We start from the raw sequence: 9,856 nt of genomic DNA, 5'->3' as shown, positions 1-9,856 counted from the left end.
GAGAGAATTCAAAACTATGCCGCGAAATCTAACGCTCGGTGCGAATACAAAAATAACAGTTATGATAGACAAAATATTCTCGCTAGTATTTTGTCGCACATAAAAAGGGAGGTGCACCTCCCCTGTGGTGCAATTACGGTGATCAGCCGTAATTGTTGAAGAGAAATATTGAAGGTGCTCCTCTGGAACAGCTGTGCTGCCTCGCTCACAAACAATTGTTGCTCCAACAAATGCTGCTGCTCGCTTGCTGCTGTGTTTTGCTGCTGCGGTGATACTGCTTACGATTATCACGCACGTATCCAAATTACGATTATTCGAATCGACTACCGTTGCAGTAAACAAAACTCTAAATTTTCTAGTCATCAATACGCACTCTATCAAAAAAATTTCATACCTAGATACATCGTATAAAGGGTCAAGCTGGATAAGATGGTCAAAACTGCCTTTAAGCCATCGGATAAAGTAATTCAGCCATTATGTTTGGTATGAATAGAAACTCCTTTTCCAAAATTTTCAGACTCCTAGACTATGGTGGGGCACAATAGACCCTATTTTGTGTTTTGGAGGTTTTTAACGATATCTCAATCAACTTTTGAGCTAGAAAAAAATTTTCTTTTTGGTTTTGTAGAGTTTTTTAAGTTTTTCAAAACTGTCTAGTCGAAAAAATTTTTGCCACCAAAATAAAATTTTTATAGTAGAGTAAAACTTTCAAAAATTTTTCCCGAAAATTAAGAAAAACACTTTTCTGGAAAAAAGTGTATTTTTACTTTAAAAATACGCCTACATTTTTTTAGATTTTTATAATTAGTGGAACAACCTTCAAAAAAACCTACAAACACCATTTTTCGCTTGTAGCACCTTTCAGCTAAAGCTTACGATAAAATAAATTGTACCATTAGATTCTACGTCAAAAAATAAATCGAAAACATGTATCCTATATTTGAAAACAATCAGGGTTACCCTTAAAAAATTCAAGAAACAAACGAGTTCTCTACCCGTCTTCCGATTAATATTCAAAATTTTTATTTTTTATATTCCAGGATAAGCAAGTTTTTGTTTCAAAATTGTACTGTATGTTTCTTTTATATTTTATTACGTAGAATACAATGCTGCAATCAGTTTACTGTAAAGCCCATAGTAAGAGCGCTGGAAGATAAAAACCGGATTTTTTGTGTAAATATTCGTGGTTGTTTGCTTCTAGCATTCCTATGACATGCTCTACCATAAAATTGTATTTTATGCAAAAAAATACATTGAAAATATCTATAATATTATTTCAAATAACTCCATAACGGCTCACCCGGCTGACTGTGGTCTTCTTTGCATTCGAAATTGCAAATTGCGCAGTTGTAGCATAGAACCTCTGTGTTTATTGGATCCACTATCTCAATAAGACCCCTGCGAGTCAATCTTGCTCAGTCGACCGAGCGCAATGAGCGTAAGGGCCACTGTCCTCAACATATACTCGTACATACATACATAGAGTAGCGAACTGCAAAAAATGCCATACATAATTCAACACAAACAATTTTTTTTTAAAGAAGCTAATAAGAAAATTGGTGAATTGATTAAATTTAAATTACATAATAGTATATTATTTTATAATTGAAATACCAAAATTCATTGTAAAAGTTTGTATAGTGCATCAATGTAAATTCTTTGGCTGATATTACTGATGACATAATGTTTAAAATATTCATCAATTCTTTTTGTCTCGGTTATAAAATCAAATCAGATCTAACGATTCCTTTTTAGGATTAGTCATTTTTATTTTCGTAGTAAAACAACTGTTTTTCACAGTAAAACTTAAAAAACCCTATAAAACCAAAAGAAAATTTTTTTTCTAGCTTAAAAGTTAACCGAGATATCGTTAAAAAACCCCAAAACACAAAATAGGGTTTTATTGTGCCCCACCTTAGTCTAGGGGTCTGAAAATTTGGAAAAAGAAGTTTCTATTTATACCAAATATAATGGCTGAGTTACTTTATCCGATGGCTAATTTTGACCATCTTATCCGGCTAGATCCTTCGTTCAATAATATTATAAATTTTCAACTTTTACCAACATAAATTGTAAAATATCATTTTTTCTACTTTAATTTCTTTTTTTCTCATTCATATACCATAGAATATCACGTTTATATCAATGAGATTCGAAAAGTTTCATGATTTTATATTTTTTCCAATACGTCATATAATGTTGATAAGTTTGATCAACAAACAAAGCCTTGTAACTTTCATAGAACCGAAAATATGATGTGATGCTTTTGGTAGTAGACTTCTACAATGAACATACACGGATGACACGATGTTTTGATATGTAAGATAAAAAATTAGAACGGTGCCAATAAAAAAATACCATTTTGAAATAAAGTTACGCGGGTATATCTCTGGATACTTTGCCTTCTAGTTTCATGATTTTTGATGGCACATAACGTTTGAAGGCACAGTTTTTTTTTTGTTTTTTGGAAAACTACAATGCCATGAAATCGAAATTATAAATTTTAAAGGCATCAAAAAGTTTTGGATGAAAATGTAAAAAAAAAATTCATTATCCAAAACAGAGTGACGCTCATTAAAGTGTGGATCATAATGAATGAATAAGAGAAATATTTTCTGAAATTTTCAAATCGATTTATAATGGTATCAAAAAGTTATAGACAACAGTCTAAAAAAAAATTATAGTGACACTTGAAAACGATGCGAATTCTCCATAATTTTATTTTCTAAAATCTTTCAGAGACGGCAAATAATTTTTTGACCGTGATTTATCGTGGAATCGACTAGAATAATATCAAAAATAAAGGACTGCATACTTTATATTCATTTGAAAATATTTTTTTCGAAATAAAAAGTTGAGTGACAGAAAAATTAACGGTTCCGTGGATTTCCCTATATACAGTGGCGTGCATAAGTTTCTGGCCAAAAAAGAATCATGTAAAATTTAAAGTTTTGCAACTCCGTGTAAAATGGTCGTAAAAGAACGCGCGTAGGCTCATTTTGAAGAGTAAAGCAATACCATTCATATTCCGCTGGTATTTTTTTTATTAAATTAAAGTATTTATTTATTGAATTTTAAGTTAAAAAACAAATTACTTTTAAAAATTTTTTTTTACATCAAATCGGTTATAACTTTTGAACGGCTGACTTTGTATTATATTTATATAATATTTATATTTGTAGTCATTTGATAGTAATGTTTTACCCACGGTGAAAAAACGGAAACATTTTTTTTTTACTGTATGCAATTTTGACAGTGAATAATTATACTACATTAAAAAACTACTTTTTTTTCTCTTTACGGCTGAGCGATAGCGTACGAAGGGCGAAGCAGCGTAGAGACGACCGAGCCGCTGTTAACCAGAAAGCGCGTGCCGGATGTTCGGTCCATCACATGGAGCCGGTTTTCGGTCCAGCAGTTGGCGCTTGCAGGTTGAGCGGCGCTGACACTGCTACTTGGTGCTCGGCCAGGCAGCAGTGTTAGCCATTTAAATTCGGCTGTTGGTTCTGGCGCTGATGAGCGTTGGCGGTGGGCCAGATACACGGCAGGTTGCACCTGGAGGCAGCAGCGCCGAAGCGATTGTGGTAGTAACAGATGCCGTTGGCGTGGGGCCTGGAGCGGGAGGAAGAGCGGCCTCTCTGCTGGCTGGGTCTACCGGATCTGCTGGCGGTGCTGCTGACCTTGGTGAGAATTTCGCGAGAAACTGAAATCAATTCAAACATAAGTCTCGAATTTCTGATAAATGCGTAGCCCGATGTTGCGTCACCAGAATGGTGAATGAATCAATTTTAATACAAGCGATCACCGAGTCATCACCTATAAGGTACGAAGAGGACATTCTAAAAAGAGACCATTATACAAGGAGACGACTTCCAGAGAATGGAATGTGAAAAACATTGACGCAGAGCTATTCAGGAAAGTCTCGACAGCGAACATATTGCCGCCAATAATGCACAAGATGAGGCCGAGGAAGTAATGCGCAAAATTGCCAATGGTTGCGACACCTCGATGACGAGAAAGCGCCTGAACAATGACCACTTACCGATGTAGTGGTGGAATGATGACATCGCAAATGAACGCCAGAAAAGCATCCGAACTAGAAGAAAGGCCACGTGTGCCAGGAAAAAGCCCAACCACAAATACCTTGAAGAGGCCTACAAGATAGCATGGCGTAAACTGATGAAGGCCATAAAAATCAGCAAGACGCGCTGCTAAAACGAACTTGTCCAAGAGGTTGAAAATAACCCGTAGGGAAGACCCTATAAAGTGGTTTTGGTCAAAATTAGAACCCAGGCATCGCCATCGCCTACGTGCCCAGCCTTACTGTAAAAGGTTGTCATACTAGGTCTGTCCGGAAAGTATCGGGCCTACCTTTATACGATGGTCGGTTGAAAAGCCCGTGCATAAATAAAAACTGCTTGATTTTTTTTAATAAATCTTTTTTATTTTTCAACATAGTCTCCTTTTAGGCTTATACATTTCATCCAACGTTGCTCTAGTTTGATAATCCCTTCCAAATAATAGAATTTGTCCAAGTCTGTAAAATAGGCATTCGTTTCTACAATCATCTCCTCATTTGAATAAAATCTTTTCCCCACTAGCCATTTTTTCATATTAGGGAACAAATAATAGTGCGACGGAGCCAAGTCTGGAGAATAGGGGAGATGTGAAACGAGTTGGAACCCTATCTCCATCAGTTTTGCGGCCATAACTGCTGAGGTGTGAGCTGGCGCATTGTCGTGGTTTCAACCGATCCAATAACGATGAATAATATTCGCCTGTAATGGCTTTACCCTTTTCCAGATAGTCGATGAAGATTATTCCTTGCGAATCCCAAAAGACAGTCGCCATAACCTTCCCGGCCGAAGGAATTGTCTTCGCCTTTTTCGGAGCAGATTCCCCCTTGGTAACTCATTGTTTAGACTATTCTTTGGTCTCAGGAGTGTAGTGATGTATCCATGTTTCACCTACAGTGATGAAACGACGCTTAAAGTCTTGTGGATTTTGCTGGAACAACTGCAAACCATTCTTGCAACACTTCACACGATCTCGTTTTTGGTCAATCGTGAGCAATCGCGGCACCCATCTAGCGGATAGCTTTTTCATGTCCAAATGTTGGTGCAAAATATTATGTACCCGTTCACTCGAGATGGCTACAGTATTAGCAATCTCACGCACTTTCACTCTTCTGTCAGCCATCACCATATCATGGATTTTATCAATGATTTCTGAAGTGGTAACCTCGACAGGGCGTCCAGAACGTTCAGCGTCTTTTGTGCTCAAATGGCCACTCCGAAAATTTTGAAACCACTTATAAACCATTCTAATCGAAGGTGCACAATCTTCTGAGGCGTTTTGCCCTTGAATAAGTAATGTTTAATCAATACACGAAATTCTTTTTCGTCCATTTTTTTACAACCACTCGATTTCTTTGATTGAAATGAATGTAAAAAGCAAAGTAATTGGCCGATCTGGCTGAAACTTGGTGTGTGCTCTTCCAAGATATTCCAAGAGCTTCCACTAATTAAAAATAACCTTGATACTCACTAGTAGCGTCATCTCTCTGACTTTGCATGGACTTTTCAAACGACCCTTCTATTTTCGTGCTAGCGTTATTCTTTATCATCTGGTGGGTGGCATCCTTCAAAGTAATCCCCACTTGAATAACACGGTTCCATCGATGTTGCCACTTTTTAAAATAGTCCTGGAACTCACTTTTAGGGATAGTCTTAAGTACACTCGTCGCATTGTTTTCAACCGTTGTTTTGTCATCGAATCGATGTCCTTTGAGTGGTTTTTTTAGTTTTGGAAACAGCCAAAAGTTACAAGGGGCTATATCGGGACTGTATGGAGGTTGTCGAAGTAATGCGATATTGTGTTTGCTCAAAAACTGCTGCACAAGATTGAATGAATGCACTGGCGCATTATCGTGATGGAGAAGCCAGTCACCACTTTCCCAAAAGTGCGGCCGTTTTCTTCTTACTGCATCACGCAAACGTTTCAAAATTTGAACGTAGTATTCTTTATTGATTGTCTGATCTGTTGGTGCATATTTGTGATGTACAACACCTTCACAATCGAAAAAAACAATCAACATTGACTTAGCATTGCTCCGAATTTGACGTGCTTTTTTTAGTCTTGGCGATTCAGAATGCTTCCACTGTAAAGATTGTTGTTTTGTTTCAGGATCATAACCATAAACCCATGATTCATCATCTGTAATAACTTTTCTAAGCACATTATCATCATTATTGATCATTTCCAGATTGTTCAGAGCGATTTCTAAGCGAATGTTCTTCTGCTCTGCTGTGAGCAATTTTGGGATGAATTTCGCACACACGCGTTTCAGTCCTAAATTTTCGGTTGAAATTTCTGAAATGATAGTTTTTGGTATCCCAAGATCTTCTTTTAGTTCTCGCACAGTCATACGACGATCTTGTTCGACTGTAAGTCGCACTCGCTCAATATTATCTGCGGTTTTTGTCGTCGAAAGTCGGCCGGAACGAGAATCACTATCGACAGAAGTGCGACCATCCTTGAACCGTTTATACCACTCTTTTATTCGTGTTTTGCTCATACACTCGCTTTCGAAGGCCTTTTGCATCATTTCAATAGTTTCCGAACTCGTTTTTCCGAGTTGAAAGCAAAATTTGATGCAAATTCGTTGATCTTGTTTTTCAGTCATTTTTGACAATATCAAAATCCGACGAACGCGAAAAAGGCACTGTAAACAAAGACACGCTGCGCATGAACTATACGTCCGGCAGGTGTCAGTAAGTAACCAATAGATTCGTGAGGCTTTACTGTTGACGTTTCTGTCCGGTAGAGGTCGCTCGAACACTATGGCGCGAAAATATAAACGTAGGCCCGATACTTTCCGGACAGACCTCGTAAATCATTTCCCGCGACAATCGGAATTACGCGTCAGTGACCTGAATGCAGAGGAAGAAATACCGCCAATCACACTGGAAGAGCTTAAGCTTGCGAGTAAAAGACTGAAAAACCAGAAGGCACCTGGACCTGATGGAATCCTAAATATTGCTTTGGAGCCGGTAATAAACACGGCGCCAGAAATGATACCTAAAGGAGGGGTGCTTCCCGGACAAGTAGAAAATGCAAAGACTTGTCCTCTTACCAAAAGGAAAGAAGACACCGGATGAACCGTCATCGAATCGCCCACTCTGTATGCTCGACTCAGCCGGCAAAATCCTCGAGCAAATTATATACAGAATAATAGAGGCACCATCCAAGAAACGTTTATCAAACAAGCAGTACGGGTCTCGTAAAGGAAGGTCAATCATCGACGCCATCGACTTGGTCACTAACATCGCGAAGGATGCGACCGTAGGGACTAGATGGAAAAATGGCGGGAAGCAGTATTGCGCAGTGGTGGCACTCGATATGCAGAATGCATTCAATTTAGCGAAATGGAATCGCATCATAGTACCCTTAGTTGAATTCGGTATCCTGAAGCATCTGCAAAGGATGGTGTGCAGTTACTTCAAGAATAGGATTCTACAGTACTGCATAGATGATAGACTCAAGTCCTATAGATTCACTGGAGGGGTGCCACTAGGCTCTGTACTGAGACCATGTCTGTGGAACATCATGTACAATGGCCTACTCAAACTAAAGATCCCAAGGATGGTAACCCCAGTGACCTTTGCTGATAATGTCGCGCTGGTTATCGTGAGCAAACACTTGGAGGATATCAAGCACCTTTTCAAGCAGACACTTCAAAAGTATGCTGCCTGGGTAAAAGAATCAGGGCTCAAGATGGCAGAGTAAAAGATAGAGGCGGTACTCATAACCAGCAGGAAAAAATGCGAGGCAATCAAGCTGCAAGTCGGTGATTGCGAAATTGAGTCGAAACCATCCATCTGTTACCTTTAAATGATGATCGATGCGCGCCTGAACTTTAAGGATTAAGTCGAGCGCACTAGCAATAAAGCATTCGCAATTGCAGGAGCACTATCTCGCTTCATGCCAAATGTGGGTGGGCCCAAGCCTAAACACCGAGCCCTCTTAGCGTGTGACATCAATTCCGACTTACGGTGCTGCTATCTAGGCTGAAGCACTGAAGACACAGAAGTGTGAAAGATGAATATATCCAATAGGTCAGCAAATGGCATTAAGGATCACTAGCGTGTTCAGAACCGTCTTCAGAGATGCCGCACATGTAGTATCGGGATTAATGCCGATAGAAATACTAGCCGAAGAACATAGAAGGATATATTAGCACTGTAAATAGGGGAACACCGATAAATGTAGGAAAAAGGAAAGACAAAAAAGCCTCCAACAATGGCAAGCGAAATGGGATAAGTCCAAGAAGGGCAGGTGGATATACCAGCTCATACCTAGCATTACGAAATGGGTCAATCGTCAAAGTAGAGATCTAAACTATTACCGGATCCAGATGATGATTGGACACGGATGCTTCCGAAAATACCTATACAAGTATTAATATGAGGACTCTTCAGAATGCCCACGATGCGATGGAATAAAAGAAGACGCAAGGCATGTGTTCGTCATGTGCCTAAAATTTGACGTACAAAGATAAAAGCTGCAAAGCACACTTGACGTGGCGATATTGCCAGAAAACTTAGTACATAACATGCTCTCCTCACAGATGCATGGGATGCAATGACAAACTTCGCTAAAGAAGTCATTGAAGCCCTTCGAAAGGAGGAAATGAAAAGAAATGAGAAACGTACGAGAAGTGGGGGCGCCAGACTATGGAAGAGCTAGCTCCTCACACTAATGGAGAGGAACGTAGGTAACCGAGACGAGTCCCCCCCCCCATCCGATGCAGAGGAACGTAGACTCTGGGGTGAGAGATTATCCATACAAGTCGTCAACCTGCTGAAGCGCTCCCCTGCCTAAGAAAATCAGCAAACATACCTGAGTTGAGCCCAGGCTCCCTCAGCCGATGCAGAGGAACGTAGGTGTCGAGGTTGAGTTTGTCCAAAGGATGACCGGACAATGCTGGATGAAGAAGACGGCACAATTCTGAAGGAAAAAAACAATAGACCAAAGGATAATGAAGCGACGTCCTCATTCCGAACCTCCAATCAACATTATGACGTAGGGAAGGTGAAAGGCAGAAGAAAGAGCTAATAAGCTAGTGCCTCCCCCGTGAAGTAGTGCCTAGCGGCAGTTCCGCGGAGGATAGAAAGGACTTCTGTAGATAAGGAGGTGGGGTTTAGTGGGTAGGGGTCCAGCTGCACAACCTGTGCAGTTGGATCGGGTTCGCCTACCAAGTCACACCATCGGCTTCGGGAGTTCCACACACGGGGAGTCTCACATGGCTCCTGTCATGATGCGTCAAAAGCATTCTCCACCGCTTCGGATAAAAGAACACACACAAAACGATAAGTTGATCTGTCTTTCACAGTTGACTTTTACATTTTCTACGATGGTGATGCTTACAGTAATCGTCCACCCACGATGGAAAAAAAGGGAGCATATGTGGAAAAAAAGGAGCGCATGTCAAGAAAAGAAGAGTGCACATACACATATCCACGATCAAGTGTTGTCGGCTCGCAAAAAATTGAAAAAAAACCCTTTACACATTCGCAGACACAGAGCATATAATTAGGGCACTAACACCCGTGGTACAGCCGGGTTGCTTTTACTAAAACAGCAGCCGGTAATGAGCTGTACCAGGCTGTTGCGCACCATTGCAGGTTGAAGGTAACCTAATATCATATCATACTACTCGCTAAACACGTGGCTTGTACTCACACAAACAAACATATGCGACACTACCGATTATGAGCAATTCAGGAATCACCGCGAAGACCGGTACTGGGACACTATAGACACACGCGAGAGCGGTGGAGGTCGTTTTGAGTCG

Source organism: Phymastichus coffea, unplaced genomic scaffold (assembly GCF_024137745.1).
Source record: "Phymastichus coffea isolate CEN01 unplaced genomic scaffold, Cenicafe_Pcof_1.1 PCOF00002, whole genome shotgun sequence".
NCBI classification, from domain to species: domain Eukaryota; kingdom Metazoa; phylum Arthropoda; class Insecta; order Hymenoptera; family Eulophidae; genus Phymastichus; species Phymastichus coffea.
Note: the sequence above shows the minus strand (reverse complement) of the source record.